Source organism: Felis catus, chromosome A1 (genome assembly GCF_018350175.1).
Source record: "Felis catus isolate Fca126 chromosome A1, F.catus_Fca126_mat1.0, whole genome shotgun sequence".
Classification (NCBI taxonomy): domain Eukaryota; kingdom Metazoa; phylum Chordata; class Mammalia; order Carnivora; family Felidae; genus Felis; species Felis catus.
This window is the reverse complement of record NC_058368.1, coordinates 31,902,363-31,925,947: the sequence shown is the minus strand read 5'-3', so window position 1 is coordinate 31,925,947 and position 23,585 is coordinate 31,902,363. Positions and strand designations below refer to the sequence as shown.

The following is a 23,585-nucleotide window of genomic DNA, read 5'->3' as shown; positions in this document are numbered from 1 at the left end:
AAGAAATCCACTCCCAGTAAAGTTAAACTACATATTCCTCTGTATGTTGCCAAGGTCGACAATATGCTGATTTAATTGAGCTTCAGGGAAACTACTTTTTTCAAACATGCTTCAGCTCATATCCTAGAAGTAATAGTACTGCATTTCATTTAAAACAATATGTCAACAAGAAAATGTTTGTGATTTCTTATTAGAATCACTATTGACATTATGACTGGAGATATCAAAGAGAGTGAAAATGCCAAATATCTATGCCAGCTTATCTCAAAGTTTTAAATGTAAAAACTATAATTTTTATTTTTTTGTTGACCTATCTTCAAAACCACAGAAAAATTCCTCAGGTCTGTCCCCGATACAGATAAGCACATCAAAGGCATTCTTTATTTCTTTTACTGTTTTTTCTGGTTTCTATCATTTTAAAATTCTTTTTGTTAATTTCCATTTTGTCTACTTTTCCCATTAGAACCTCTAAAATATTTATCAGAGTTATCTCAAATTTCTTGTCTGATCTTTCCAACATCAGTATCACATCTGAGTCTAACTTTTAGATTTGCTTTGTCTCTTCAGACTGTTTTTTCTTTATCTTTCTGTGTAACTTGTAATTTTTGGCTGAATGTTAAAAATATTGTTTAGTATAGATGACTAAGGGTTGTTTACTTATTTATTTATGTAAATGGTTATGTAATTGGAGTATGAACACAATAACATCAGTTATTTGAAATTTGTTAAGCTCATTTTTATGGCTTAGAATACAGGTCAATTTTTATAAATGTCCTATGTGTACTTCAAAATATATATTTTAGTGGACATATGTCCAGGTATAAAGTTTGTAAGTGATATTCTCTATGTTATATACAGCAGACATTTTTTGCTATTTTTGTTTTGAGCATCTATCAATACCTTATGAAGGTATTTTTAAGTCTCTCCTTATATGTTGGTATATTTATCAATTTCTTAAAGAAAAGACCTATAAAATATGCTTTACAACTTTGGGGGTGTTGTTCTTTTTTTTTTTTTTTTTTAAGAGAGAACACAAGTGGGGGAAGGGCAGGAGAAAGGGACAGAGGATCCAAAACAGGTTCTGTGCTAACAGCAGAGAGTCCCATGCAGGGCTCAACCTCATGAACCATAAGATCATGACCTGAGCCAAATGCTCAACTGAGCCACCGACACACCCCAGAGGGTGTTATTGTTACATATATTCTTAGAGCTATTATAGCTCCCTTATACATTGAGCAGCTTTTCATATGCCTCACTCACATTTTTTTAACCTCAGAATGCTTTTCCTTTAAAATCTGTCTGAAATTGTATAATTATATCACTTTTATTTGCTTGTATTTGTAGGGTAATTCTAATTTGTATTTTATAATTTCAACATAAATCAGTCTTTAAAATGTATGTGTGTGACTTAGAAGCAGAATATAATTAATTTTGTGTTTTGCTGAGATTACACATTTCATTGATTTTAAAAAAGATAATTCAAGGGGCACCTGGGTGGCTCAGTCGTCTAAGAATCTGACTCTTGATTTCAGCTCAGGTCATGATCTCACAGTTCGGTTCTTGGGATCAAGCCCCATGTCACCATGTCAAGCTCTGCGCTGATGGGCACAGAGCCTACTTGGGACTCTCTCTCTCCCTCTCTCTCTGTCCCTCCCCCACTGAACTCTCTTTCAAAATAAATAAATATTTTTAAAATAAATGAATACAAATAAAAAGTTTAATTTGTTCTTCAATATTTCTATTATGTGCTTTCTTTCAACTTTCTCTTTAAATGTTTTATATCTTCCATTCTGGGTTTGATTTAAAACAAGTTTTTTTCTTCTTTTCCTTATTCCATTTGTTCCCTTCAACTTCTTTAAACATTATAATGATTCTTTTTAGTGATTAGCATAGCTACCTAAATACACAGATTCAATCCTGTCTAGTTATTCAATATCTTTACCTCATTCTAAAATACACAAGGATCTTAAAATGCTTAAACTCTGAAAACTTATTCTCCAATTGTATGTCAATTGTATTCCAGCATTTTAGCTCTATCTTGGTTTTCCTCAAATATTAGAATTTGTATGTTTTTTTATGGAGTCAAGGTTTATTTCCACTTATCCACCTATTTTGCAATGTGTCCACTTAATATTAACCCTTCAACTCTAAATTTCCACCTGTAATCACTTTTCTCATATCTGAAGTACGTCTGAGAAAAGCTACTGTATTAAAAATATATTAGAAAGAATCTCTATGTTTTTCCTCACTTCATCTGAAAATACATTTACTTAAATTTTGTTAATTAAACATAGGATAGTTTAGGGGCACCTGGGTAGCTCAGTCAGTTAAGTGTTCGACTTTGGTTCAAGTCATCATCTCATAGGCTCGTGAGTTTAAGCACCATGTCAGGCTCTGTGCTGACAGCTCAGAGCCTGGAGCCTGCTTCAGGATTCTATCTCCCTCTCTCTCTGTCCCTCTGCCACTCGCACTTTGCCCCTGCTCTCGCTCGCTCTCTCTCTCTCTCTCTCTCTCTCTCTCTCTCTCTCTCAAAAATAAACATTAAAAAAAAAAGGTAGGATAGTTTAACCATCTATAAAGTTAAAAACTGGAGACTATTTTCTCTCAGAACTTCAAACATATTATTTTTATGTCTCTGGCCTCCAACATGCTGTTCAAAACCTGTTCTCATTCTAATTGCAAACTCATTGTAGATTATTTTTCCCTAATTTTTTTATATTTCTTCATATTATTTAGTTACCAATGATTATCTATGTGTCAATTAACTATTTGTTATTCTGTTGGAATTTGCTAAAATTCTTGATCTGAGAAAAGATACCTTTGAATAATCCTATAAAAATTGTTATCCATTATATCTTCAGATAGTTTGGCTTCCTTATTCTCATTTTTATACTTACATAACTTTGCTAACTTTTCTGTTGGATCTTATCATTCACATTAGCGTTCATATTGACAACTCTTTCTTCCCTCTCTGAGGGACATATTGAGTCAGGTCTTTAGATTTCCCTGCTTTCCCAGTCCTACTTGTGGTCCACCAGTTTACTATTCATTTTGTCCAATTTACTATGTATAATATAACCTAACCTTTGTATCTTTTTATTTTAACTTAGTATTTAATTTCATGATTTAATTTTAACTAATCCACCAACTGTAGAGTCAACAATTATATATTTTTTTAATTCTTCAGATTCTTCCTAATTATTTGACCCACATGTAGTTTTTTTCATCCTTGCTTAAAATATAAAACTAATATTAACCTAACGCTATTTTTAGCATTACATATATTAAAATGAGTTTTATGTTCTGTATATAATTATTGTAATATCTAAAAATTTGTTATGTCTCATCCTACTTCCTTTTTTTCTCACCTTCACTTTTGGTACATTATTTTCTACATGTTTAGGATATCTCTTTTTAAATTTCAAGTAATTTTTTTCTTAGAACTTTGTAGAAGTACTGTGACACTGAGCTGAAATTACATTCTTTCAGAGAGTATTTGTTTTTATACCTGTTGATTACTCAAGAATAGTACTGACTTAGAAGACTATTTAAATTCTCACTTTGAAGAGATGGGTTATTTTTAAAACTTTCTTTGGTTTGTTGAGTTTTTCTTTGTTTGTATATTTTTGCTCCAAAGTGGTTTGAACTACAAAAATCATAAGAGGTCCATTAGATGTCACATATTCATAAAGGAAACTAATTTCCTCCCTCTCCTGAGTACTAAAACATCAAGACAGTCAGGTTTCATTATTGCCCCCTTTTTTCAGGAGAGTTTATTTCTTGTTCACATTTACATTGATTGTATGGCCCAAACTGATCACAGTGTTGAGCATGTGTGCACAGGATGTTGTGGGAGCAAGAGGATCTTTTGTTAGATTCCATCTTGGACAGAACCTAGGCTTTCTCTTGGTTCACTGCACCCCAGACAGCCATTGTGGGAGAAGCTCATGTTCTCCCAGGAGTCCTCCTTTAATTTCCATTTTTAGACACTATCTGATCTTTACTTCTGTGACTTCTCAGCAATTAATATAACAAAGTTTAGTTTTTCCAAACTATAGTTATTCCAAGATACGTAGTTTTATAAACAATTAGCAAGAGAAGTTACTAATGAGTTTTTAACTAAACGAGTACTTAAAACTGAAAAATTTTGTAACAGAGTTACTCTTAAAAGAGCAAGATTGCTTCAGTAGCTTAGACTAACTTCAAAGTGCAAATCAGTTTAGGAACTAATTTGTAAGAGTAAAATATCCAACTATCACTTCTTTATTTACACCCTGTTTTTTAAAAAATCTAATCACCTAGTGAAAAAACTTGAAAATATGAGTTTTCTACTTTTAAAAGCTTTAATTGCTGAGGGTAATGACTCTGAAAAGAGATTATATTTTTATTGCCTGGGATGTTCTTCCGTAGCAGAATCTGTTCATCATAGCAGAGTGCAAGTCTTAGGGGATTGTGTTAATGGACCGTGCTGCCACCAATAAACACCTTGAATTGGTAGTTATTTTAGAGAAAAAGAAAGTCACTCTTTCATAGATTGGGTCTTCTAAATGCACTGTGAAATAAAGGGCACATAAGCTTAAGAGTAATTATTCCCCTTATGCATACTTTTAGGACTCAAGACAGTGAGATAACAAGGAAACTAAATGTAAAATAAGCATGCATGGAAAGTTCATCAAGGATGAGATTCTCAATGAGTGTATCAGATGAAGAAATGTGCACACATAATACATTTATAAATTTTTTAAATCAATCATCTCATGATATAAACAGACAAAAATATTGTATTAATGGGTACTTAATGACAATAAGTGACAAAGCTGCTTCTTATGGCCCATTATATATCATGGTTGGGGGGAGCATTACTCTTTTACATCCGATGTGTAAGTTCTATTCAGGAAACTAAGAAAATCGGATTTTTTTTTAAGTTTGTTTGTTTGTTTGTTTGTTTAGAGAGACAAACAGAGTGTGAGCAGGGAAGGGGCAAAGGGAGAGGGAGAGCGAGAATCCCAAGCAGGCCCTGCGTTGTCAGCACAGAGCCTGACCTGGGGCTTGAACTCATGAACTGAGAAATCATGACCTGAGCTAAAATCAGGAGTTGGACGCTTAACTAAGCCACCCAGGCACCCCAAAAAATCAGAATTTTTATAGTGAAAGTAAGTCTCTACTATCTAAAGGTAAAATAACAAGTTATCAAGACTTGATATGAAAGTAAAGTCTCACAGAAACCATTTTCTGGATAATTTGATCATCCCCTACTATGTCGCCTCCTCACAAGAACTTTTTAAATAAAGATAAATACTGCCACCACGTTCAGTTACACGGGATGTTCTGGAACACATAAAAATTAAGAATATTCTTGTCCTTGAATTACATACTTTCCAATATACTGCAAATTGAAATCTAGGTTGGGAGATTTCCATGAATGTGCAGGTCACCCTTGCACAAGGGCCGTGCTGGTCTTCTATGCGTCTTTCCAATCTTAGTGCACGTGCTGCCAAAGTGAGCACTGGGTGCAAATATTTTTCAATATAAAATTATTTAATATTGAACAGAAGGAAAAGTGTTTAGTTTATTTGAACAAAGTTCATTGACAACCTACATATTTCAAAACTATCAATATATTTAAGCCATCAAATATACCATGGAACCATCATATTAGATAACTCTCTTAATTTCTCACAATTCTCGTCATCATTCAGCGGTTCTCTTTTAATGAGTACTCGACATTGAAGAAAACATTTTATATTGTGAGTCCTGGACTACTAAGCTTTTATTTATGAACACAGTCAGCTGTTAATTTAGTAGTTATTACCAGGATAGCAAAAGTGTATGTTATGTAAACAGTGAAGAGAGATCCTTAACATAGATTTCCCTGGGGAATTAGGAGCAGTTAAAGATCACAGGGTTACAAATGAGCTTAGTCTTAAAGGAAGAATTAGAGAATCAGTGAAAATGCTGGAGAATCATTCTGGAAAGAGCAATTAGAACATGCAAAATCATGAAGACATAAAAATATACAATTTCTTAAAAGAATTTTAGAAGGAGTGATATGTCCTCCTGAATCGGGTGAGTTTTTGATGATGTGGCAGGAGTCTGAGGCTAGAGAGCAAATCTGGGGCCAAAATACTGAAGGCTTTGGGGAGCTGAGTGTAAACACAGAAGTGACAAAGTTTTTTATGTTTTACAAATATCTTAGGGTCTCTAGAATGGAGTACAATGACAGGGGAACATACAGGAAGATGGTGCAACAATACAGATGAAAAAACTGAATTAAAAGAGGTAACCATCAGTATAACAAGGAGAGGGCTGATTTGAAGATACTAAAGGAATAACAGATATTAATGTCCATTTTATGTGTCTAGCAAATAAAACAAAATTTGTCTCAAACTACACTAATAACATGTCCTCTAGCCTCATATGACTATACACATTTAAATTTATGTCAGTTAATGTTAAGAAAATTTTAAAGTTCAGTTCCTCAGTAGCATTAGCCACATTTCAAGTGTTCAACAGTCGTATGTGGTTAGTGCTACCATATTAGAAAGTATTAATATTGGACAGTGCCAGTGCAGAGTTAATCCCAGATATTTAATGTGAACTACTTGTGATTAAGAGTAAGTACTCAATATTAGCAGTCATTCTGAGTGGGGATGTAACGCTGCAATTGTACTTTCAGGTAATACCAGCATATCCTGCAGACCCATATGTAAACTAGACCCAGTGTTTTATTTCCAGTCAACTGGTTGTATGCAATTGTTACAAGGCAATGGGTGTGGACTGATGGAAAGGAGGCGATGAAGAAGAAATCAGTTTCAAAAAAGACTGAGACATTTGCTTATGCAACTTACTTGTATATTCCAGCCTTGCCAAAACCCATTTTTTATGTATTATTTCTACTTGATGATAGATTGTTGCTACACATGTCCAACTTTTTATAAATAAATGGATCAGACATGGAAAACTTGGGCCGCATGGTTATCTGATATCCAGCAGGGACCACCCTCCCTTTCAATCAAGGTGCTCTATGTCGGTGACCTGGCTTTAGTCTAGCACTGGGTATAAGGCCATGATTTTGCACTGTACTGACTCAATTCTTTTTCTTTTTTTTTTTTTTTTTTTGGCCACCAGATCTAGAAGGCTTTTTTTTTTTTTCTCTCACTTTTATATTAGTCATGCAATATTCGAGTATGCTCTCCATCTATTTGATTTCCTGGGAGATCAAGATTAATGAGATGTTTGGTCCCTGTGGGCCAAGTAAGTCCTTGCTGTTCTTTACAATAAATTGTCAGAAGATATTCTCCATGAATATTTTCATGCTTTCCCATAATCCTTACTTAATTCTAAGTAAAGAGGATGTTTGAATAAGAAAGGCTTTGGAAGCTAGATATAATGTAGCACTCTGAAGAAATTTACAGAATTGTCTCCCTGGGGTCATTTCTTTACATTCATGTTGAGATGTGACTCTATTCATGGGTCAAGTAGCAAGAAGAATTAGTATCCCCTTGAAAGTGTCTGCCCCAGAAAGATTAACAGAGGTTTTAAGCAAAGGAAGGTTCATTTCCTCAGGTACCAGTGGTCAGGTTACTTAAATGGCATAGGGAGGCTTAGAGTTATTATAGGTTCAAGTTGTCAGTTTCTTCTAAGCCCAACCTGTTCACAGGGTTAAGCTCCAGTTTAATAAAACAGGAAATGAGATGAGAGGCAGTTAATTGATAACTGCCACAGAGTAGGATCGATTTTTTTGAAAAAGGAGCAAATGCAAACAATTTCCACAGATGTAAATGTTTGAATAAGATGGTGCCAGGAAAACAAGTAGGTTACTTGACTCAGAAGTAGTCAATATTTTACTCTACTCCTCACTGCTGGTGAAACACAATTTATCAATACATTCTCCATCCTTAAACCCTATTGAGATACACATACCATCATTCTCAACAAAATAACATTAAGCCCAATTATCACTTCATGCCTAAATTAAAACCTCCATTTGGAGACATTTTTTTTTTAATTTTTTTTCATTTACTTATTTATTTTGAGAGAGACAATGAGAGTACAAGTAGGGGAGGGGCAGAGAGAGAGGGAGAGATAGAATCTCAAGTAAGTTCTCAGCTGCCAGCACAGAGGCTGACATGGGGCTTGAACTCACGAAACCGCGAGATCGTGACCTGAGCTGGAACCAAGAGTCAGATGCTTAACCAATTGAGCCACCCAGGCGCCCCCACTTTGAGATAATTTAATATAGTAAAATATATTTTAATGGAGATTGATGGCATTTGCTTACATTTAATAAACGCTCTCATTAAAATACTCATAATAAAGTGTGAAGATGGATAGTACATCTAACACTATTTACTTTTTGCAGAAATTGAGGAACACAAAAATTAAGTGATCCCCAAACTAATGAATGAGTTAAGAATTAAATTTTCATCTGATGATTCATTGTTGACCAGCATGTATTACTTATTTTATGACAACAGCTATTTTTGTGAATTGTTTTCCTTTTTTTTTTCATGCAGGGCAATGGACACTAATCATCACATGACTGTGTTACATGTTATATGATGTGTTACAGATTATATGATCTCTGTTTCAAAGTCCAAGGGAAAATATATTCCACAGTGTAAGGGGAAGCAGATATATGTCTTTTAGGTAATAGGCTTGCCAAAGTTAGGAGAAAAATGAGATAAATAATCAGTAATTTTTTCTTATGTCAATTGGAAATAAAAGGTAAAAACTTGCCAGTTCTTCCATTTATTCCACCTGCTATTTTCATGCTTTATCGCTTCAAATGTTTCACTCCTTCTCAGCCATTTTTACTTACAAAAAATTATCCATGTTCTTCTGAATTCACCTAAGAACCCCTGGCACGTGGACTGCTTCAGTGCTTACCCAGTAGTATAAAAACTTCCCACAAATTCTGTCTGTAGACTATTCTGCCCTTGATTCATGCGTGACACTCGTCTGTTATGCTGAGAGATACTCGTCCATTCACTGCTGTGGGTACTCTAAGACTTCTTCACCTTGACGTTATCAAGCAAAGTGACCTAGCTGTTTTGTATCCCTCCAGGTTCCTTTTGTGTCTTTCATTCTGTAAATATTCTACCAACATCCGAGTATCCTAATGAGTTAAAATGTGATTAAAATAAATATTCATTGTGACTACTATGCTATTTATATTATATTGCTTATGGACTACTTATAAACCAACATGACTAGTAGTCACAGTCATGACAATAATTTGTGAAAAGGAATAAAAAAAAAAAGAAAAAGGATGGTTTTCTTAGAGCTTTTGCTGTTAGCTATGATCACATGCTTATCCCAATGAGTATTTCCTGACAGCTACATGTGGATAAATGAGGGAAAACTATAGCCTGTGGTGAGAATTTTGTAACACCTATACAAATACAGTTTATCTTTCTACCTATATTCTGGGATTTAGGTTTAGGGGAAACATGAGCCAGAGTATAAAATGGTTCTTCACCTCAAGCTCCTATTTATTATCCAGGAACCAATAATAGTGTTAATCCAAATTGACTTAGAATGTAATTTTCCATATTAATCTGACCATTGGAAGGCAATTTTCTAATTTTAGTTAAACTTAAATATAAGAAAAATAATGATAATAATAACAATAATAGTATTAATTATAAACAGGTAATAAAGCTCTATGCCAAGTGTTTTCTAAGTTATTTCATTGATACTCATTATTGTGTTATTTATCAAGCGTGTGAGAATTAGATGTATTAAATAATTTGTCAATAAGACACCAAGAAGTTAAAAAGGCCAATTAAATATCAAGCTGACCGAAGTGAGCCACCAAATAAAGACAGGCCCTAATAGACTTTGAATCCTCTGCCTTTATAGAAGAAACAAATCAGACTACTTTCTCTGACTTGCTAAATTTGATTAAGTATCTCTACTTTGGGACAAGAATTTGCAGAAAAATACAGTTCTACTCCACCACTATATTAATATGCTGTATCTTTTATGTGCAAGTATATTAACGAACTTCAACTGGTACAAGGTTCTTAGTGTGGCTCATGGCTATCTCAGAACCTGTTAGTAAACAATCCTGTGTTTTTTATTCACTGCTTTAAACATAGTAATAGCAGTATGTCAACCATTGCACTAAGAGCTTAACATCTATTTACATATATTTTCATATTCAATTCTCAGAACAGCCACAAAAGGTAAGTTTCATTATCACCATTTGGAGATAAGAAAACTTATGTTCTGTGAAGTTAAATAATTTGTCCAAGATCTCAGAGCTAGTATGTACCAACCCACTATTTGAACCAAATTATTTCTCTGAAAGTCTTTGATCTTAATAACCTCTATATAACATTTACTGTTTTGAAGCACATTATTGTTATTCTGACAAACACATATTTGTCAAAATTATGTACCATGTTCTCTACATACCAGTAGTCACATGCATAAATATAATTAATAACATATATTACTATAGAAATTTAGCTACTTTTAAAAGCAAAAGTTATATTGTATTGATAGTCCCTATAGTTCCTAGGTTAGCATGAACTCTCAATAAATATTAAATCACAACAGATCGTTTAAAATATTCAGTATTATGCATTTAAAAACCAAAACAGTAGAATTCACTTTAATCTTGCTATACACAAACATGCTCTCTCTACTTTGGTTCTGATCCACACACATGTTGCTCTACAAACAGAAGGACAGATGTTGCAAGATAATTCACCTTTTTACGTAGATTTAATTCACACCATGCTGCAGTGAAAATGTTTGACGGAGCTCTTTAATTTTTCTGCTATATAGGAATATAATAATCAGAAAAAAAAATCCTATCTTTAAGTGACAGGTCTTTGCATAGTCTCATCTAGAATACCTGCAGGGGGTGGGAGTGATCTGACCTGCTTTATAATATTGTAGTGATGTGTGATGCACGTTTGAAAAAAACAGAGTTTACACGTGAGGTTCCCCAGTCAGTAAAGACAAAGCTTGTCTCCGGTATAAAAACACTTGGTCCCTGTGTCAAGAGAAAGAACTCCACACTGCTTTGAAGCACCCCTGGCAGTTGATAATGGAGAGCTGTTGGCAATGATAATGGAGGCAGATGCTTACCTGTTCTCCTACAGTGTACAATCTTGGCTCGATGACAAGGTGAGAAGAAGGAGAAGCTGTCACAGAATGGGGGCAACTGGCAGCTGGAACCCTAGCGGGGAAGGGTAAACTGGTCACCCAGGGCTGCTTGCTTGACTGTAGCAGATCTCATCAATCATGCCAACATATGCAGCTGCCTGAAAATAAACAGGCTTCTCAGACAGGAGACAAAACGAGGCAAATTAAAAGACCAATAATTTAAACAAATCTGTTTCCAGTTTCACAGCAAAGATGGATGGATGAATTCTGCTGATAGACCCAGATTTCTGGTTAATTGATAAAAGTCACTGATACATACTAATGCAATAAGTTTATTAAACATGCCGTTCTGAAACAGAATCCTTTTATAAATTATTTAAAAGTCTTTTTTTTATACAGGTATGACATAGTTTTTAAAAATATATCAATTATTATCTTCTAGATTTTTCTAAAATTATTAGTGAAATAAACGTTGTGACTGTAAGAAGGCTACTGAAACACCTGTCTTCTTGTTCTGTTCAAACCCCCAAATAAAACCAGTGGGGCTGTAATGATGACTGTGTAAGATAATCCTTTTTATGTTCATTTCATTTTCCTTTATCTTATTAGTGTATTAGCTGATCTTGAAAACACTGATGACAATATTGCTTCCATCTATTACTTCTTCATCACATTCTCTCATTTACTTCTTTTATTCTGATCAAGTTAATATTATTTTTACTCCTTCCTACATATGTATATACATTATTTATTTTCTGAACATTCTTTTCTAATTCCTCATAGTCCTACAGCAATCTTCTATTTCACATCAAGAAAACAAATTACTTGCAGTCCTTCCTTTTTTGGCTTATAACAGACCTCTACTGGGAGCTCTTGACTAATAACTACAGATTCCCTAAGGTTAAAAGATGATGAACTCCACCATTAGTTTTTACTCCTTGTTATCACATTTCTTTCTTGAGTCTATCCTTTATCCATCTGATTTAGATTAAAAGACCCAAAGAGCTCCTGTCCTTTGCAGTGATGTGTTTTGCATTTATATGCTTATGATTGCTACCCAGTGCCCTACAGAGAGCACTGAGGGGTCTGATGATACAATATCAGAACGTGGTGATTTTCTTTTTCAAATCTGACAGTGGTGCAGAAATTAGAGAAAGACAAAACTAGCCTGAGGTCAATGTAATTCTCTCGTCTCTCAGGCTCATCTCCTTACACAGGTGGTGTTACAGCTGCTGTTATGTCTGCAGGGGAATAACAGTCGCTGGCAGCCCCTTACACAGCTGGCAGCCGGATGCAGGGACATGAGAATCAGGTTCGACATTGCTAAATGGGAAGCATCCACCTTGCCTTCCAAATGTCTGATTTTCTTTAATCTGCACTACAAGACAGGTTGCTGCTGTTGTTGTTTCTATCGTGGCTGAGAGTTCAAATTTCTCCTCACCTACCAGATTGATGAGTGACCTGCGAGCTCATTTCAGTAGTTATCTCCACCTTAGACACTCTCGCAAATAAATCTGCTAAATATTTTTAATAATTATTTTAAGCTAATAGTTCTTTTTAACCTTTCTTTAGAATTAGTAATAGTGTAGGATGTTCCATAATAATATATCCTGCCAAAACAATAAGTTGGATTTTAGTACAGTGTTGTTTTGCAGTAGCAACCACTGTAAAAAAAAAAAAAAAAAAAAAAATAGAAACTATGGAAAACATGGTATTTGGAGGGAGAAAAGAGAAAATATGAATTCAGTAACTAAAACATTAACAGTGACATTTTGCACATCCACCGGTAATATTCAGACATCTGGGTACTCTAATTTTATTTATTGTTTTGGACATCTTCCTACTACATATACATCACAGATTCTTTACTGCTTACACTGGATTTCCCCTCTCTGTCAGATGGTTACTGCTGTCATTTTAGAATCCCTGGGACTATTTTCCAGAAGTGCATTGACATCCATGACTTTTTTCAGCCCTCTAAATCAGTAATAGTGGTAACCTGGGTTCCACAAATCTGTCCTTTATCACAATTTTCCTTTGACTTCAAAGAATGTCTATGGTACATGTACACTCCGAGCTTCATTAGCTCTGATAGCCATGCCATATGTTTACAAAAAAACCACAAGATTATGTGCAGAACAGTCCAAGCACAGGTTAAAATAATCACAAAGAACTGCCTTGCACATCACCTCATATCTCAAGACACCTCAACAGAAGCATTTTTGCCACAGTTGTGTGACATCACACAAAAAAGCATCCTAAGAGCATCATGAATTGGGTCTAAGGTACTGTGTGTGAAGCCCCACTATAATTAATTAGTGTTGTTATAGCAACATTTTTTTATGATATTGCTTGACACCCAAAAACTGCAGTGGCATGGGGTAAACCATCTAAAGAATAATCCTGTCAATCTCATCTTCAACCACTCTTATGCTACTACCTTTCTTTTCCCCTTTTTATTTTAATCCTTTTTGCCCTCACCTTGTACCTCTCTTTTTTGAAGAAACTGAGTGTCAAAGCAAGGCACAGGATCAAGTATTAATATAAGTTTGCCTGCATGAATACTGAGAAGCTAGCACTAGTTTTCTTTCATGCAAAATGCACATAGTATTCATTTTAGCTAAAATTATTATTTTTTGTAGTTAGCATGATTGCATACAGCATGGAAACTGCATGCTACATTTGACCACTAGTAATCATTGCCCTGCATCTATAATATACCATTAGGAACAAAATAGTATTTTTTTTTCTTATAACAAAATCTATGGGGCTAGCTATGCTTATTAGCATATTAAAAAAAAAAAAAAAAAACACCTCCCTTGGAAAGGGATTTATAGGCCATTTAGTATAGCCCCTCCAATTTATAGGTTCAGAGACAGGAAGAAACACCCAGAGGTCTTATGAGTAGTTACCAGAACTGGGATATGAACCAAGGTCTCCATGTTCCCTACTCAGTATACTTTATATCAAATTACAAGCTGCTTCCTGTTACACAGTTGTAACACACACAGCATCCTTATTTAAGATATAAAATAAATTTAAGGAAAGCTGTATACAAAAGCTGGCTTCAGTGGAGGACAGTCTTGCTTGTAGAAAGGCCATACTAATGAGTCAATGCACCAGATTTCTGTCTATATGCCAAGTCAGGATTAATTTCAAGTAAAGCTGAGTATAAGAGAAGAGAAAATCTGAATGGGCAGGAAATTTTCAGTATTGGGAGAATGTGGCTATAAGCGAAGAGTAGAAGTCTTGGGATATTAGGAGCAAGTGGGAGCAAGTGGGATATTAGGAGAAGTGGGTGCTGGCAAAGCTCCAAGTCAAGGAATCTGGGAAGATGCAACACACTGTGTGTCAGTCAAGAGCCATTACCAAGGAGCTAAGAGAACAAACAATAGAATCCTGGGAATTAGGATTTAGAGAGGCAAGCCACAAAAGCAAAACCCTAACAAATGTCCTTGTAATATTAGGACCTGGTAAAATGTCAGAGCTCTGTACAGGGCTGACAGAACCAGCTATATAATTTGGGGGGATTAACAAAAAATGAAAGTATGGGCTCCTTATTAAATCATTATTAAGAATTTCAAGAGGGCAACAGCAGAATATTGAACCAAATGTGGGGCCCATCTAACTGTCAGGAGGTTTGGAAGCTGAAATATGCATTTTATGTAATTTCTGGAAGCTCTAATTCTGGAGGTGACGTTGGTTTTGCCAGTTAGATGTATTCATAATTGATTAAAAAGGCAGAAGCAGGCCAAGGTTTTTGGCTATGGCTACTAGGAAGCTATTTGACACGAGCTCCTTGAACTAAAAGTATGGGTCTCCGTTCTCCAACTTCCTTGATATTAAAATGGAAGTGTTATAATGGTGAAGCTTTTTCTTTAGTCATAACCTAAGAGATTGCCTCAGAGTATTAGCTCCCTCAGTAGATTATTGTTGAATTACACTAGGAGGTATTCAAGGTGGTTCTAGAGACTAGAACCTGCTGCCTCAACCCTCCTAACAGTTTTATGAGCATCTAAAGCCCCTGTTAAGATCTCTTCCTGCTTAAAACATCTAATATGGTTTCCATTTTCCACTGAATTTTGTCTGATCCAATGGAATCCACTTGATTCTAAAGGTAGTGGTTAAGACTCCCCAGCAATATTTTTGTAACAGAGATTCTGGTAAGCTTTTCTAATGTACAAGTGACACGACTTCAATTTACATTCAATGAAATGTATTTGTGGCCAGTGGAAGATGGACAAAGAAATTTTAAAAAGAAGTACTGATCTATCATTCATGACAAGTGGCTTAGTTTCCTTGGGCTGCCGTAACCAACTACTACAAACTCGGTAGCTTAAAACAACAGAAATATATCCACTCACAGAAGTTTGCCCAAGGTGTCTATAGAGTTGAATCCTTTTGGAGGCTCTGAGGGAGAATCTATTCATGCCTCTCTCCTAATGTCTGATGACTATTGTCAATCTTTGACATTCCTCCATTCATAGATGCATCATTCCATTAGCTACCTTCATATTCACATGAACTTCTCCCCTGTGTGTCTGTGTCTACTCCTTTTCTATCTCTTATAAGGACACTCATCATTTTGTTTAGGGCCCACCCAAATTCAGGATGATTTCTTCTCAAGATCCTTACCTTAATTATACCTGTAAAGACGCTTACAGCAAATAGGTCACATTCTAAGCTCCCAGATTGACATATCTTTTGAAGGGACATTATTCAACTCACTATAATAAGAAAGTAATGAAATTAAGCTTATGAAATGTTGTTTGTTTCTTACGGTTTCATTTGTAATAGGAAATAATATAAATTTAATACATGGAAATGGTCATTTTGAAAGGAAGACTTAAGCAAAATATATTTAGAAAAGGACAAGTCCAGGCTTTAAAAGGATTGGTTCTTGAAATAAAAAAAACAACAAAAAAAAAAACAAAAACACAATGTGTTTTTAAGTCTAAAAAACTGCACAATTATCAAGATTTTCAATTTTACCATAGAAAACCAACAATCTTTTCACTGTTTATCTTCAGATATCAGTATTGCAAATGTCAGAGATAACATTGTTTTCCTAGAGTTCAATAACTTCTAGAAAATATTCAAGATTTCATTAATTTTTAACTAGTGTTAGAGGTGATAACAATCTCCCCCCCCCCCCCCACACACACACACACTTGTACATTCATCTGTGACATGTTTACGCACATTGAGGAGGACAATATTTTTCTTCAAAAATTCTTACTGATTTTCAACTTCCATTTTTACTCTAAATGTGAAAATGTCATTAAAAACTATCTTTTTTTTCAACTTTTTTTTTTTTATTTATTTATTTTTGGGACAGAGAGAGACAGAGCATGAACGGGGGAGGGGCAGAGAGAGAGGGAGACACAGAATCGGAAACAGGCTCCAGGCTCTGAGCCATCAGCCCAGAGCCTGACGCGGGGCTCGAACTCACGGACCGCGAGATCATGACCTGGCTGAAGTCGGACGCTTAACTGACTGCGCCACCCAGGCGCCCCTAAAAACTATCTTAATTTCAGCAAAACATAGCAGTCACTTAGAGTTACAACAATAAAACGGTTAGATAATGCAAAATAAAGAGGTTTTGAAAATTATCGTTTTCACATCTTCTTTGACTTAGTAGCTGATCTAAAGTAGTAGTAGTAACAGTATTGGCTACTACCAATGTAAAATCCTAAGCTGAATTGAATGGAACCCATGTATTTATTCAACATATACAATACCTATAAAATAAACACATACTAAGTAAGTATCCATAATATTGATGTTCATGAAATTAGAGAAAACCATTCAATTTTCAAAATTTGTTTCAATTTTCTGGCAAACAAACTTTAATTTTGACAAAATAGCATTGTTGACGACTTCAAGGTAAACTGCATAGTTAGAACCTCAAATTCTGTCTATTCTGTCCATCTAATTTAAAGTTTAAAATAAGTAGCTAATGTAATACATACTGGGAAAAGAGGAGGACAATCAATTCATTGATCAGTATTATTGCAAAGTGTATTAAAGAGTATATGGAAATATTTGTCATCATTAATTTCATAACCATTCCATACTAAAGTAAAAATATAAAAATAAGCTTTTTTTGTACTTTATGTGAAAATTATTTGAACGCCTGATTTTGGACTAATGGGGAAATACATTTGTTAGGCTTTTGCAGATGTTGGTTTTCTTTTAACTTGCTAGGTTTCATATCAAAGACAAAGAGGTTAAAGGCTTAATAATGTCAAAACTCAGGATTTAACTAGGAGCGCCTATTGTTCAGCATTATAAAAGACATAAATAATCTTCCTATCACTTAGCTATTTAGAACTACAGGGGTACCTGGATGACTCAGTCAGTATCTGAATGCTGACTGAGTCAGCATTCGACTCTTCATCTCAGGGTTGTGAGTTTCAGCTCCACATTGTGTGTAGAGACCACTTAAAAATAAACTCTTTAAAAAAAACAACAACTAAGAATTAGACTGAAAATTCCACATATTTTATATTCATCTGTTTGATAAAGAGAAATACTGGGCTGTACAAATTATTTTGTCTCTACATATATATTTAATGATGTTATTTTATCTTTATCCTTACTTAAAAAATTTTTGTGTGTAATATTTTATTTGTGTTGCACTCTTTTAACACAGAGACAAAACTCCCCATTGGTGGTCAAAATTTGAGTGAATTTGAGCTTAGTTTTAGTTTTGCAGAGAAAAGAAAGTATATTGATGAAGGGAAGACCCTAGGGATCGTGGTGAAAGAGTGGATATTAAGTCCCACCTCTTGTTAGCCCTAAAACCTAGAGGAAACCAGTCAATCTTGCCATGCCGTTCTTATTTGGCAAAGCAAAACTATAATTATTCTCTTTAAAAGATGTAAGAGCCTATGTTTTGAAACATAAAAATACCACAACCAACTGCCAATGATTATATTTATTACTATTCTAATGCTCACAACACTCTTTTCAGTACTAAATAGTAATTATAGTTTATTTTCCAAATCCAATATGGAAAAAAGAATCTAAACCTGAGGCAGAGGAGAGACACACCATGAAAAAAGTCAGAGACAGGGCGGTACCTAAAACCTATTTAGCAACCCCCCTTCACAAGCTTTCATTCAAGTATAGTTTTCTCTGCGGGCTCTAACATATGAACCAGTCCCACAGTGTTCTCAGAATACCGGGTACATGTCCTTCTTGAAGCCCATAAACTTACATGTGTTGCCAGTCTAGCTGTTTCCACTCCTAGACCATGAATAAATTACAAGTAGGAATAGTAGTTAAACTATCCATTTATCTTTCACTGATCCCTCTCTACCTCCCTCCCTGCCTCCCTTCTTTCATATCTTTCTATTTAAGTATATTCAGTTATTAATATAATACTTAGCTCTGGGACAGTAGTTCTGAAACTTAATGTGTTTTAGAACCATCTGGAGGCAATTTTAACAAGCACATAATGCTGGGCCCATCCTCAGAGTTTTCCATTCAACAGGTCTAGAGTTGTGTACCTGTGGGTTTATCAGTTTGAATAAGTTTCCACGTGATGCTGATGCTGCCCTTATGGGAACTGCATACTGAAAACACAGTTCTAGCATTTAGAACATGGCCAATAAGTATCTGCTGAGTAAAAATGAGATTCCTATACTAGTGAGTCTATCATTGCAATTTTTTTCCATTGCTCATGAAGGTTTTGATCAGTTTCATGATCAGTTCTAATAACTGCTCTTAACAATTTATTGTGATAGGCATTGAATTAAAAACATCTGTCCTTTATTGGGATTTCACTGAACCTACTAATATCAGACCTAAGAGAAATAGGTTTATGTACAAGTTTGAAGGCAAATTATGAAATTATCCTCAAAAGATATGAATTTCTTGAAAACTAGCCACAAAAGATAATAAATTCGAATTATAGTTTCCACACATTTGCTTTCACTAATGTGCTTCTAAATTGTTCCCCTATGATACTCGAATATCAGGCTGGCAATAACACCTGCTATAAGTCTGTTGATTCTTGTTTACTAAGCAAAACTCTAGATCTCTGCCTTTTGAAAAGCTCATTCAGTAAGCACAGAAGGGAAACGTGAGTTTTATTAGAGCAGGGCTAATATATTCACTGCTAACAAAGCCAAGAAAATAAATCACATTTCAAATTCTTCATTGAGAAGCCAATTGCTAAACACTCATTTCCATGACTTTTAAATTTTGTACATTTACATATGAATAGTAAAACTGGCCATTGATAATTATGTGTAACCTGACCCAATGATTGAAGTCATGGTAGTCAGTAAGCACTGAATATCATATGAAATCCAAAACTCAAATTACCATCATGAATTTCATTACAATTATTAGTTCATTCTAAAAACTTCACAAAAAATAAACACATTTTTGGAATTTCTGAAGGATTTTTCATGAAAAATAATGATAAAGTCACTTTTTTTCACTCTGTTTTTATTTTGTTTTCTGTAAACTCAATTTTGCATTCAAAATGAGCTATCCATTGGTTCTTACTATTTGAGAATAGCTAACTTTTCTTGTTAAAACTGATTTATTATGTAGTTCTCAAATTGCACTGCATCATAATCACCTGGAAGACTTGTTAAGACACATTGCTGGGGCCCAGGACCAAATTCTAATTCAGTAGGCCTGGGGTCCTTGTATTCTAACAAGTTCTTACATGATGCTGACTATGCTGGAAGAGTGGCTACAATTTGACAAACATTCACTGGTTAAATATAAATGAGGGCACTTCTTAGTTCTCATCTTTGTACAAATCAATCTATTTTAAAAACAAAATAAAATATAATCTGTTCCTTTCCAATTATTTAAATTAAATATGTGATGCCAAACCACAATTTTTAATTGAAATTACAATTGTGAGTTTCAAATTTATTAGTAATGATTCTATAATTCTTTAATACCTGATGAAGGGGAAAACGTACACCTATAAAAATAACACTATATTCTAACAATGTTATGGATAAATGCAAATGTAGTTATATAAACATAAGTTACTTTTAGATTTGATATCTTACATTTAAAAACACTAACTTTTTTGGGGTGCCTGGGTGGCTCAGTCTGTTAAGCGTCATGGGCTTAGGTCATGATCTCAAAGTTTCATGAGTTCAAGCCCCGTGTAGGGGACTGGCCTGCGCTAACCACATGGAGCCTAGTTGGAATTCTCCCTCTCTCTTTGCTCCTCTCCCACTTTCACTCTCTCTAAAAATAAATAAATAACCTTTCAAAAAAAAAAGCACTAAATTTTTTGAATTATATTTTTAATCCATCTAATGGCAGGGTGGCCATAAAAAAGCAGAACTCTAAAAATAGCACTAATTTAAAAACATAATTCAAAATTACATGGTACATTTTATAACAAATATGTTCTTGCTAGATCCCATTTAAGTTTAAAGAGATGGGGAAATTAAGAGGGCTAGTATTTCAAACTTGGAAGGAGTTACTCCAATCAAGCTGGTAGGAAGTCCATTCCAACATAAAGCACTGTTTCTGGGCATGGTAAATGTCAACAGCCATGCCACTACCATCTTAGACTTTCACCAATAGGTATAGATTTTGGAATTCCTCACACAGAAATATTTTAACATTATTTTAAAATTTATTTTAGAGAGAGAGTGTGAGTGGGGTAGAGGGGCAGAGGGAGGGAAGGAGAGGGAAGAAGGGGGGGAGAGAGAGAGAGGGGGAGAGAGAGAGAGGGGGGGAGAGAGAGAGAGAGAGAGAAGGAGAGAGAGAGGGAGGGGGAGAGAGAGGGGGAGGGGGAGAGAGAGGGGGAGGGGGAGAGAGAGGGGGAGGGGGAGAGAGAGGGGGAGGGGGAGAGAGAGGGGGAGGGGGAGAGAGAGGGGGAGGGGGAGAGAGAGGGGGAGGGGGAGAGAGAGAGGGAGGGGGAGAGAGAGAGGGAGGGGGAGAGAGAGAGGGAGGGGGAGAGAGGAAGAGAGGGAGAGAGGGAGAGAGGGAGAGAGAGAATCTCAACCAGGCTCTATGCTCAGCCCGCAGCAAGGCTTGATCCCACAACCCTGGGATCATAACCTGAAATCAAGAGTCAGACGCTCAAGCAATTGGGCGACCCAGGTGCCCCAGAAATATTTGAAATACAAACTAGAAAATTGTAATCTTAGGGGTAGCTGAAGCAAGAGGATGTGAATTGAATCCTTAACAAATTAGCTAGAATGATTCAGAGATTCAGTCCCAGAGATGTGGAAAGGCAAATAATCAAAAAAAGAACACAGTTACAGGGAAACATTTATTAGTCGTGGAGAACCAAAGGGGAATTGGTTTTAAAATCAAAGAAAATTCTCAATAGCAAAAATGGTCCTTTAATCAAAAGTTATAGTAGAAAATATACTTATTTGTGAGTCCCAATTTTGTTTTTTCATCTCTTAAACCAGTATTGGCCTTATAAATGGGCCTGACTTAGATCTTCAAGGTAAAAGCTAAATGAATCCAACTGTTACAAGATGGGGACTTCAAGATCTGAAAACCAACTGGACCCTATACAGCAATATCTGTTTTTAAAATACTTATTCTCTCACTATTAGACAATTTCTAGAACTAATTTTCCATTTCAAGAAGCTTAGATCAAGATTTTTCTACGCAATGAAGGGGAATTGTGAAAATAAATGTGAAACAAAACATTTGCGCTATTTGAGGGAAATTATCAGTTGACTTTTCTGGCTTACAAAGAGATTAAAGGTACCAAAAGATAAAATTAAAAGAAAAATCATTTAGAGTACCTTGTACAAATATTGGCAACCTACTATTATTAGTGTCTGTTTTTGAGATACTACTTGAGAGTGAAAATACAATTCCTAACATCTCACAGGACTATTGGAGAAATAATACCAAAATCTGAGTAAATAAAGTATTTTTCTATTTCTTCTATTTAAACAATGATTGTTTAATAGTACAGATATAAAAGTTTTAAGTATTTATGCCATCAAATAATACTGGCTATTGGGGTGCCTGGGCAGCTCAGTCAGTTAAGTTTCCAACTCTTGATTTCAGTTCAGGTCATGATCTCATGGTTTTTAGATGGATAGATAGATAGATAGATAGATAGGTAGATAGATAGATAGATAGATAGGGATACAGATAGATAGAGATGGATAAGTTATTTACAGTAAACTAGAAACTCTCTAAGAGTTAGAAAACCTGATTTTTCTCCCTAGCTTTTTACTAACATACTAACTACTTAAGCCCACTTCAAATCACTTAACAATTTCTGAGCCTCAGTTTTCCTCCTCTTTAAATGATACATCGATACACTCAGAGCCATTGTAGTTCTTAAATTGTGTGGTCTTTATTAGTTACTAATAAATAATCCATCAACTAAGGGAGTTACTACTTTCTAAAAAGTATAACATGTTCAGAAATACTGAATTCAAACCTAACATGAGTAACACCAGAAGTAAAGCAGAGGAATTTCAGCTTAATTTCATTCACATCTGCAGAATGATCAATAATCTAAAGCTCTGAGAGGCCAGCTACAGAAAGACAGCATGAGGGCATGGCTGAGTCTGCATGAGTCCTAATAAAAAGGAGTTTAAAGCAAAAGAGAGTAAGTAGCTGAGTGGGTAAACAGGGGTAGTGACTAGCAGAGGAGGAGGCAGTTTAAAAGAGAGAGAAAAACAGATCAATCAAAAGTTAGCTTAACAATCAGGGAGCAACTATAGTAAAGGAGGTTCTGAGAGAGTTCAAAGACATTCAAGTAGTTTATGTCCTTGACATTTATAAGATCCTATATATGAGGCAGCTTACGTAAAGGAAGCTAGAGAGAAACTAACAGACATCAGAAACAAAACTGGAGAGGTACGAAAGGTACTCAAAAGAACCATTCCTGTAGAAAAGTAGCACACAAAATGTTTATTTTTATTTGTTTAATAAAAGACAATTGAGAGGGGAAATAAAAGCAAGATCATGTCCATTCTAGAGGATAATACTGAAGATGAAACTACTTTTAATATCAGGAACTTGAGAAGAATCTGCTGGAGGGGGAAAAAAGCAAGGGTGTTTGCATCTGGAAGTGGACCATTCTGTGGAACCAGCCTGTGAATAGCTCATCCATATTACCATTTGTTAAACCTCTCAAGAGTGATTTCCTTCCTGGAGAACATATTGCTAATTAGTGTAAGATCAATGATTTCCTTCATCAGAACGATTTGTATTCATGGTTTAGATTTCTTGGTGTGTAACCATGTGCTTTGATAATAGAATGTTTCCTAAGGTCCCATGCTTTACAGAAGTTTATGCTTGTGGAATGAGCACAATGTATGTATCAGTTCATTTTGCCCCTGTTTGTGTAGGAAAGTACCTTCCTACTTAAGTATGAATATTAAAAATTAACATTAACTAGTTGTTTATTACAAAAGAGATTTATAAAAGACTGCAGGGTCATTTACTCCTCTGGGAGTATTTTAAATGATTATCAGTGGGTAAAAAAC

At 35.0% G+C, this 23,585-nt stretch overlaps 1 long non-coding RNA gene and 1 other non-coding gene across 4 annotated transcripts in view; both read right to left on the bottom strand.

Moving 5' to 3' along the window:
• Positions 1-23,585, bottom strand: part of LOC109498249 — a 193,805-nt gene that overhangs the window by 164,011 nt on the left and 6,209 nt on the right. For all 3 annotated transcript variants that reach the window (XR_006595306.1, XR_002154971.3, XR_006595302.1), the window contains exon 2: positions 11,104-11,279. This is a non-coding gene — a long non-coding RNA (uncharacterized LOC109498249). The remainder of the gene's footprint in view (positions 1-11,103; positions 11,280-23,585) is intronic.
• On the bottom strand, positions 5,401-5,507 carry LOC111556964. The gene has a single exon (XR_002736664.1). It is a non-coding gene; the product is annotated as a U6 spliceosomal RNA (small nuclear RNA).